The sequence below is a fragment of the Cherax quadricarinatus genome, chromosome 81 (genome assembly GCF_038502225.1).
Source record: "Cherax quadricarinatus isolate ZL_2023a chromosome 81, ASM3850222v1, whole genome shotgun sequence".
Classification (NCBI taxonomy): domain Eukaryota; kingdom Metazoa; phylum Arthropoda; class Malacostraca; order Decapoda; family Parastacidae; genus Cherax; species Cherax quadricarinatus.
The window spans coordinates 21,153,156-21,163,668 of NC_091372.1; the positions used below are offsets into that span (position 1 = coordinate 21,153,156).

General features: G+C 46.0%; 1 long non-coding RNA gene across 1 annotated transcript; it reads left to right on the forward strand.

The window, feature by feature from the left end:
• The first annotated feature begins 741 nt into the window (after positions 1-741).
• On the forward strand, positions 742-9,881 carry LOC128699916 (uncharacterized). Its single transcript, XR_011394276.1, has 3 exons — positions 742-898; positions 7,475-7,620; positions 8,943-9,881. It is a non-coding gene; the product is annotated as an uncharacterized lncRNA (long non-coding RNA).
• The last annotated feature ends 632 nt before the right edge of the window (positions 9,882-10,513 follow it).

Genomic DNA, 10,513 nt, shown 5'->3' on the forward strand with positions numbered 1-10,513 from the left:
GTGTGTGTGTGAGAGTGCAAGAAGGGGAAGAGTGAAGTGTGTGTGTGAGAGTGCAAGAAGGGGGGAGTGAAGTGTGTGTGAGAGAGTGCAAGAAGGGGGGAGTGAAGTGTGTGTGAGTGCAAGAAGGGGGGAGTGAAGTGTGTGTGAGTGCAAGAAGGGGAAGAGTGAAGTGTGTGTGTGAGAGTGCAAGAAGGGGGGAGTGAAGTGTGTGTGTGAGAGTGCAAGAAGGGGAAGAGTGAAGTGTGTGTGTGAGAGTGCAAGAAGGGGAAGAGTGAAGTGTGTGTGTGAGAGTGCAAGAAGGGGAAGAGTGAAGTGTGTGTGTGAGAGTGCAAGAAGGGGGGAGTGAAGTGTGTGTGTGAGAGTGCAAGAAGGGGAAGAGTGAAGTGTGTGTGTGAGAGTGCAAGAAGGTGGAGTGAAGTGTGTGTGTGAGAGAGTGCAAGGGGAGGAGTGAAGCGTCAACTGTGTTGCACACAGGGTTCATATTACTGTACATTGTGAGTCTAGCGTGAATGTTGTGAGGTGTGTTGGGTGATATTGTCTTAAGCTTGGTGTATTTATTTTCGGAGGAGGGATTCTAATTTGGGAGTTTTGCCTATAGCCATTTAGTGGCCAGTTTATTATACTTTATAGCTACTTGTATTGTTAAACGTTTTAAATAAAGTATGAAAAAAATAATATGTGAGAAATGCGTAAGATTCTCAGTGGTGGACGGTGATTGGTGGAGAGGCTGGCCTTCCCGTATGCTGATTGGCCGAGGCTGCCGGGTGAAGTGGACGTTGATTGGTCAGTTCAAAGCCAGCTGTCAGAAGGTAAATAAAACGACCATCAAGAAGGAAGATCAAGACTACAGCACCAAGTTTAAAGACGATATTTACAACGAAATAATGGACCACATGAGGTAAATTATAGCGTTGGTTATACCTGAATTACCATAGTACAATTGTAGATAATTTATATCACTTGTAATTGTGTTCTAAGGGAGAAATAAGATAAATAATGGAGGAGGGTGATCGCCTTCCTCTAGGGGAATAAAATTGATTCATTTTCGATTAAGGAAAAAAAGACGAATTATCAGTCTAAATAATGACCTAGATGAGGTAAATTATAGTTTAAATTATTGTTGAATTATTCTTTGATATAACTGATAACCTATAATTGTAAATTTTTTTTTTTATATTTTATTGAAAAGACATACATAGTACATAAAAATAAACGACAAATTACATAGTGAAAACAGTGATGAAAAATTCTGCATAGTACATGTACTTTCCAATTAACATATTACATCTGAAAGACAAATCTGTACAGTAAACAATGACCACTCCTATCCTTGAAGTAATGACATTGTCTGGAACACTAAATCTAACCTAAAGACTCCTTGGCAAGTACATCTAATTCCTGATTGTACATCCTGCCACGGAATGTACACCTTACATTGTACATCCTGCCACGGAATGTACACCTTACATTGTACATCCTGCCACGGAATGTACACCTTACATTCTGAAAACACTACCCCTCCCCCTTCTTGCATGTCAATCCACCTGACACGTAACAATCTTTATATGTAACTGTGTATTGTATGAAATACTTTCATTATTCCATATTGAACAACATGATACGTTCAGTATCACTCAATGTATTGAGATAATATAAAAATCAATTCTACATGATTCATGTACAACGTATATCTACTAAACACCCAAACATATCACCTTCTCCAGGAAGGTATAAATATATACATATGTTGCATACACTTTACAACACAACCAGTGAAACTACAAATACCTAATCCTATGTCATCCATCAATTACCCTATAATATATATCAATTCAATGGTAACCTAAACCTACGGGCTCTATAGAGCTCCCATGAAAAAACAATATGTAATAAGAACACAGGATAAGTCAAGCTTTCTAAAAATATTTCGCCCATATCATTAAAACCACTACTAAGATGTAAGTCTGTTAGCACAAAACATAACAGTGCATGACCTTCACACCTCGATAAATACTGATGCCTTCCTACCACACACAATACTTCATGTGTATATATATATTTCGCATTCACACAGTGCACCCACATTGTCATTTCATTACACATACCAATAATTTCGTTGCAGATATATAATATTCCATCACATTACGACGTCTGTCGTCCTTTGTCAATTGCATAATTAATAATTAAATTGAAGAACTTGTATCGTTCACAACACACAACCCGCTCATCACACAGTCAAAGGCACTTATGTCTCAGTACTATATTCATTCTCTTCCACACTAAACCCTTTCACACTGTCTTTATCGGGAAGCCAGCCCGCCGTGACCCCTTACATTGCACGTAAATCCCATAAATCCCTCAACCGAAAACTCGGATAGCCCTCAGTAAAAGCAGTCTCCCAACTCCCTTCATAAATTTCCCTATTACGACACTTAGTTCTGTAAAATGTCGCAGCTAACACCTTTATCCTCTCATCCACGCCCACCTCCCTCATGGCCCATGACGTATATATAAAATCCGTGACCAAATACGCCACTGCATTCTCCACCATCTTACTCACCCCACCTATATCCAAACTTAAAGCCCGCAACACCTGCAATCCTCCCCCACCCACTAACCTGAACACCTTTCCTAACCAGACCCGCACCACTTCTATACAGTCACAAAAATATACCGCATGCAAAATTGTCTCCATGCTTCCACACGCTCTACATTCCCCTCCCTCCCTTATCCTCCTATTGAATAGGACAACCCCCAGACGGCAAAATCCCATGTAAAAATCTAAACATTACCTCCCGGACACCCGGTTTTACACGTAATTGTTTTAGACGCGTCCATATTTCGTTCCACGCATACATAGGGTATGCCCCTTCAACAGCAGCCACCACTGACCTACCTTCCACTCCTTCGAGGACCCGCAATTTAACACACGACGGATCCCTCACTGTCATTAATAACCTCAACATGGCCTCACCAACTATTAAATCCCTACCCCTTCCCCACCGTTGCATGTCCTTACGTACTCCCACAAGTCCACCTCCCCTCCCGCTCCCCTCCCTTATATAACTTCGTTTTAGGTACTCGCTCATCATCCTTTTTTCCAGAGGTAAAAGTCCCAGCCCTCCTCGACTGACCGGAAGTGTTAACACCGCTCTACTTAACCATTCGCAGCCCGATCCCCATATAAACCTAAAAACCCCATGTTGTAAACATTTCACCTCACGTCTCATCAGCGGGTACATGACAACGACATGCCATATCTTGCTGTACAATAGCACGTTCGTCACTATTACTCTTTGATGCAGCGTTAGTTGCGCCGCCCTCAAACCACCAAGTCTTTTCAATACGCCATCCACTATTCTCACCGAATTCACCTCTTGAGCCACCCGTGTATTTCTCACATAAATTATCCCACATATCATTAGTTGATCCACCACCTTCCACCCACCCCCTACCACCTCATCCCCATTTGTACTATCCCTTAAGTCTAGAAACTTAGTCTTCTCAACATTAATTTTCATACCTGAAGCCTTCCCAAACACATCCACCACCTTACCCACCCTAAGCAAATCCCCATTACCTCGCACCAAAAGTCGTGTTATCCACATAACCTACGATACCAGCCCCCCCCTTCCCCCGGTCAGTACCCTCCCCACCTCCCGCAACACACCTCCGAATGGCCCTATAAAATGGATCCGGTATACATGCAAACAATATTTGTGATAGTGGGCAGCCTTGGCGCAATCCCCGTTGCATCTGTATTTTAACTCCTAGCCTCCCGTTAACCTGCACCCTCATCGAGGCCCCCTGATACAATAATTTTGCCCAAGATATTATTTCTTCCCCAAAACCTTGCCAATGCATAAACCTCCATAACCCTTCCCTTTCTACACTATCATAAGCAGCCTTCCAATCTAACGCCAATACACCTCCATCACCCAACTCCCCCTGTTTCTCTATAAATTATCGAATCATGCCATGCCCTTCATACATCGACCTTCCTGGCACCCCATATTGCCCCCTATCAATTACCTTGCCTATTACCCTCTTGATTCTGTTCCCTAATATTCTCGCAAACAACTTATAATCTCCACACATAAGCGAAAGTGCCCGATAATCCATTACCGTTGACTGCTCCCCTTTCGGTACCAACACCACAACGGCCGTCCGTTGCTGCTCTCCCATTACCTCAGCCGCCTTAAGTATGTTAAACAGCCTTACTAAAAAAACCTCAGAACCCCCCAATTCTTCACGTAGAAATCATTTGGCAGTCCGTCTATACCCGGCGCTTTTCCCAAGCTCACTCCTGACAACGCCTGCCAAATCTCACACTCCGTAATCGGTCCACCTAATGTCACCCGATCTTGACCATCTAGCTCACACTGCACATACTCTCCCATGTCCCTCGATGCCACCTCGCAGAAGCCCATGCTTTGCGTATATGACTTAAACCAAGCGTCTACATATCCACTCATACCCTCTGTCGTTACCAATGCTTGACCCGCTCTATACCCTTCCATCCCTACCTGTACGTTTAACCCCATCATCTCCATCGTCATTCTCCTCTTTCTCTGGCCTCTTAACACGCAAGCCGACGGCCGGTTACCCCATAGCACTTCTTCCAATCCTCCCATAATTCGCACACCATCAAAACGCTCGTTTTGCAATACCCTAATACTCTCCTTTAAACCCTCAATGTCCTGCACTGGATAGCTTGCTCCTCCTCTTGCGTAACAGTCACGCAGCTGCCCTTCAAGATATCTTTGAAACCCATACTTTAACCGATTATCTTCCCTCCCACGACAAATATAATATTCTCTGATACGATTTTTAGCCACCGAATCCCACCAATTTACCAGTTCATCATCCCCCGGCGCCTCATCCACCAACCGTTCCCACAATTGCGCAAAAGACTGACGACATTCCTCACCCTGCAAAAGCTTCACATTTAACTTCCAATAACCTTGACCCCTTCTAGGCAATCCCTCCCATTCTAGGTCCACCATTACTCCTCTGTGATCCGAGAAAACCGCGTCCACCACACGCACTCTGCTCACTATTACTGTTCAGGGCACATACAATCGATCCAGTCTTGCCGCATATCCACGTCTAACAAAAGTATGTTCTACAACCCCACCCCTTCCAACGTCCATTAACCCCACTCCATTTAATAATTCCCCCAAATCCCCAAACAATACCCTGCCCCTCTAGGTTCCACATCCTTATGCCTTATCACACAATTCCAATCACCACCAATTACAGCTACACCCGGCAAAGCACGCAAATAATATACTAAGACATCCTTCACAAATTTATTCTTAATATGCACATCTCCCTCTGCTGGACCATACACACACCAAACTCATCTGTACCCTACCCCACCACCCATCTACACGAATCACCCTCCCCTCCCCACCCTCACAATGCCTCACTACGAACGGGCTATTTTCCCTTACCAGGATGGCAACTCCTCCTTTCAACCTTATCGCATGCTCCACATACACATTATACCCATTTACCTTCAACTCATAACCTGGTCTGTAGTTGTGTTCCTGCACGAACACCACGTCAACACTATTACGCACCAAATATTCACTAAACCATACACACTCTCTCTGATCTCAATCCATTAATGTTCAATGTCATGCACTTGAAGCTTACAGAGTGGTTTTCCTTCTTGACCCTGGTACTGTCTTGCCACCAGATCGTTTCGTGACACCTCGGTCCCTCTCCCCCCCTTTAGAAACGCTCTTAACCAACTCCTGCCCCTTAGGGCCGCTGTGTCCTCTCTGCGTAACTTCCGCCCAGGACTTTTTGCCAGTGCGCTGAGCAGGCGTGATTACGTCCTCGGAGTCAGATAGCGCAGCAGCGCGCTTCCGTGATGCTCCCTCTGCTTGCATCATGTCGTCTGATACATTGTCCTGGTGGACCTCCACCTCCACAGCTTGCATCAAAATATTCTTATCACACTGCGCAGACCTCAGATCCTGTTCCACGCCCTGATCCACAACAGACCCAAGAACTAGATCTGGACTCCCAACCTTCCCAATACTCTTGTCAGCCAATAACACATTTAAAGCCATGGCTAAAGAGTCTTCCACATCGCTAGCACTCGCAGTCGGGGTGTCCTCTTCCAACACCTGAGCTGCGTTCAATGAAGGGGTGTCCCCCCCTCGTCACACCTGCTGACTCCATCTCCTCCGCTCTCTCGACCTCCTCACTCCAGGACCCACCTTGTGTAGGCAGTCACATAAGGCAAATCCTCACTCTTCTCGATTGCTGTATGTCGTTGCCTTTGTTCCATGTTGCCACGCCTCCTTCCACACACAGCCGCTAGGTGATCATATGACCCACATAACCGACAGGTCCGGCGTTGCCCAGCGTATGTCACAAACACCTGGGTACGAAATTCTGGCAGCACTACGTACGACGGAATAGGGTAACGTAACGTCATCTTCACAGAATACATTCCTTAGTTTCCCTGCGTATGGCCCAGTGGCCCACTTCCCAACAGTGGCCATATGTACTGTACCATATTTGCCCATCTCAAGATGGATGTCAGAATCGTCCGCCTCGAATGGCACATTTCTAATCTTAACCCATGTCTAATGGCGAGAAACGTCGTGAAGTCGCACGGTCACAGCGGAGTTAACTGTCAAAGTAACCTCCTGGTACTTGTCTACCACCGCCTCATACACACTTGCCAAATTAAACTTGACAAAGATCCTCATCGTGCCATTCAGCGCTACTCCATATATCTCCTCGACAGCAATACCATATGTATCTCGTATGATTGCAGGTAGTATCAGGTCCATAGAAGTTCCTGTCACAGCCCCACGGATAAGCTCAACACAGACTGTGTTTATGCGTCTCCGGCTTGCCTGCGCCATGCTGTGAAAATATAACTGCCACTAATCAACGCCAGGGGCAGCAGCAGCGCACGTCCTCACTACTCAAAGGTTGAGTGACGAAACGAGGCAGCTCGCCTGAAAACAGCAGAGGGGTGCAGGGCACAACCGCACTCCACCGTGGTCAGGCAGTGAATGTATGGTCTAGTAGGTCGTAACAAGAGGCCAAAAAATGTTTTTATACAAGGGGAAAAATGGCCCAGTTGCTCATTTAATATTTTATTTGAAATGGATAGCCACTAAATGATCTATATTATTTGTAATAAATTAGTCACTAAAGTCTTTATTAAAGTAAATGGCAGTTGATCATAACATTGTATAATTCTGGAGTAATTTGGGTATAATAATTTGAGAGATGGCTGAAGTATTTCTTCTTTTGTTTTGTGGGTGGCATAACGGTATATATTCTGGAGTTGCGTGAGTGATGGCAGAAGGGTTTCTTCTATTTTTTCTGTTCACTGTATATAAGCCGTTTGTTCTTCAGGGTTCGAGTGATGGTGGAAGTATATCTTTTATTTTGGTTGCAATATATTGGTGGCAAACTGTTTTGAAAAAATGTGTTGCAGGGTTGAGTGATGGACGGAGCGCTGGAGGCGGCGATGCGTCTTAGGAAGAACGTCCACCGCAATGGAGACGGACGACCAACCTTAGAGCAGCGGTGAACTGTTGGTGCTGCTACGACCATCACATGCTGCTGTTGTTGACTCTCCAGGTGAAGCCTACTGTTGGGTCCAGGGGTCAGGGAAGGGTCCATGGGGGTGTGTACGTGGTCAGGGAGGGGCCCCGGGGGCAGTGGAGGTGGCCAGGGAGGGGCCCCGGGGGCAGTGGAGGTGGCCAGGGAGGGGCCCCGGGGGCAGTGGAGGTGGCCAGGGAGGGGCCCCGGGGGCAGTGGAGGTGGCCAGGGAGGGGCCCCGGGGGCAGTGGAGGTGGCCAGGGAGGGGCCCCGGGGGCAGTGGAGGTGGCCAGGGAGGGGCCCCGGGGGCAGTGGAGGTGGCCAGGGAGGGGCCCCGGGGGCAGTGGAGGTGGCCAGGGAGGGGCCCCGGGGGCAGTGGAGGTGGCCAGGGAGGGGCCCCGGGGGCAGTGGAGGTGGCCAGGGAGGGGCCCCGGGGGCAGTGGAGGTGGCCAGGGAGGGGCCCCGGGGGCAGTGGAGGTGGCCAGGGAGGGGCCCCGGGGGCAGTGGAGGTGGCCAGGGAGGGGCCCCGGGGGCAGTGGAGGTGGCCAGGGAGGGGCCCCGGGGGCAGTGGAGGTGGCCAGGGAGGGGCCCCGGGGGCAGTGGAGGTGGCCAGGGAGGGGCCCCGGGGGCAGTGGAGGTGGCCAGGGAGGGGCCCCGGGGGCAGTGGAGGTGGCCAGGGAGGGGCCCCGGGGGGCAGTGGAGGTGGCCAGGGAGGGGCCCCGGGGGCAGTGGAGGTGGCCAGGGAGGGGCCCCGGGGGTCAGTGGTGGTGGCCATGGAAGGTCAAAGGGAGTGTAGGTGGTCAGAGAGGTGTCCAGGGGGGGTCAGGGAGGGATAATGGAGGTAAACCAAAACCACTTAAATATAGTGTTTGTTACTATCCAAGGTTTCTATTATCCATGGTGCGTCCCTGGGATAACAGGGCACTACTGTATAGGTTTTGAAAGGTATCTCTATGGGATACAAGAATACCACTAATTAAGCTGCTGCAGCTCTTCTCTCTAAATTAGTGTCCGTGATGGTGTGGATGGACTGTTGGTTACAAGGCAGGGACCAAGAGCAAGAGCCAATAGTACAGATGCACATCCTTGTGGTGTGACTTGTTTTTTTTCTTTTGAGATACAATAAGCATTGTATGTAACAGACTTTAGAATTAATAGGGGGACATTCGTTAAATTATACATTTAATTGCTATTTTATCAGGTATGTTAAGTGTACAAAAATGTCTGCGTATAGAAATACGCAATGCAAGTAATTTCTTTAACATCAGTGTCACTTAAGTCACTGATGTTAATCGATCTTAGTGGTTATTGAAACCTCCATATGTGTGGATAGTTGCATTAACGAGGTTCATTGTTGGCAGACTTGTGTGTGTCCAGTGGTGCGTCGTTGAGCAGTAATGATGGTTTGCTGGTTCTTCCCTGAGGTGTGGTCCTAGTTATGACAAAGGTGCTGCCACTACCACTAGTACTGATACTACAACTAGCACTGCCACTACCACTAGTGCTCCCACTAGTACTGTCACGACCACTAGTCCAACTGCTACTGTGAGTGTTATAAAACAATTTTGTTGGGATCAGTACTTACCGACATAGACATGAAGTTGTCCAAAGTTAATGAATGGCGACAACATCGGCGACTTCTGCTGCTCTCTGTATTATTATTTATACTTTTATTCAATGTTTTTCTCTTGTAATATTTTTCCCAACAAATTTTGTGGGCTGTGAGACCAATATAATGAGTAATGTATTTATATCCATTCTTCATATGCAAGACAGTAACTGCACACAATGCTTGCAAAACTTGCTTACACAAATGAATATAAATGTTTATTACTAATGTTTTAAAGTATACATATGTAGCATTACAGTGCAGCATTAGTCAGTCCATCACTTTAAAACACCCTGCATATATATGTAGTGCTGAATAGGTAAAACTTGTGATTTGGGCTTAAATAGCAACACTTCTTGTGGAATAAGGCAAGCGGAAATTTGTGTATGCAATAATTTCGCAAAAATCATTCGGAACCTAACAAAAAAATATATTTCATGCTTTATTAAGTTATTCTAAACTTGCGTAAAATATATTTAGATCGACTTTTTTGTTATTTAAAACTGCATTTACAAAACATACGTATGTGAAATTTAGTGGTACATGTTATGACAAAAACCACACTGGTACTGTTATAATCTAATATTGCACTATGACAAATTAAACACAACCAACATCCTACATAAATACACAAAAATGTACATAATACATTGACATCCTCAGTGTCGTGGGGGTTCGAAAGGAGATATGATGGTTGAAGATAAACACACTTGTGGATGGTAACACTATATTGTCAGACTGTGGTAAGGGAGCCCAACCTGCCTGTAGCTGCCTGGTAGGTCTAAGCGTGGACTGAGAACGAGGTAGCGCACCCCACTCACTCATGCCGCATCCCGTGACGTCATACAATCACTAGGCCTAGTAGGGATTGTCTATATAAAACACACGGATGGTACTATGATACTCGGCTAAGCTATACAACACGTGTAAGGGGGATAAGCAACTATGCTGACAGGTCGGTCATGTTACGTATGTCGTCTCGACATACACTACTATTCTATAGGCTGAACAGGCAGGTGGTTCTGGGCTGATTCTATACAATAACAAAGACATATGTAACTTAGAACTAATGGATGGTATCATTATGGATGTTAACGTAATGAGTTTTAACGTAATGCATTATGACTTTTAAGAACAAATCATTGTACAATAAGAATGGAATTGATCGATCGATTTGTATTCGTGCACTCTACGGATTCTGAGGAAGAATAAATATATATACAAGGTGAAATTAACGGCAAATCTGGTGCACACAGATCATTACTGTTAATTTCTCCGAATTCGGAGGGAAGGTGAACACGGAAAAAAATATTTTGAAAACTG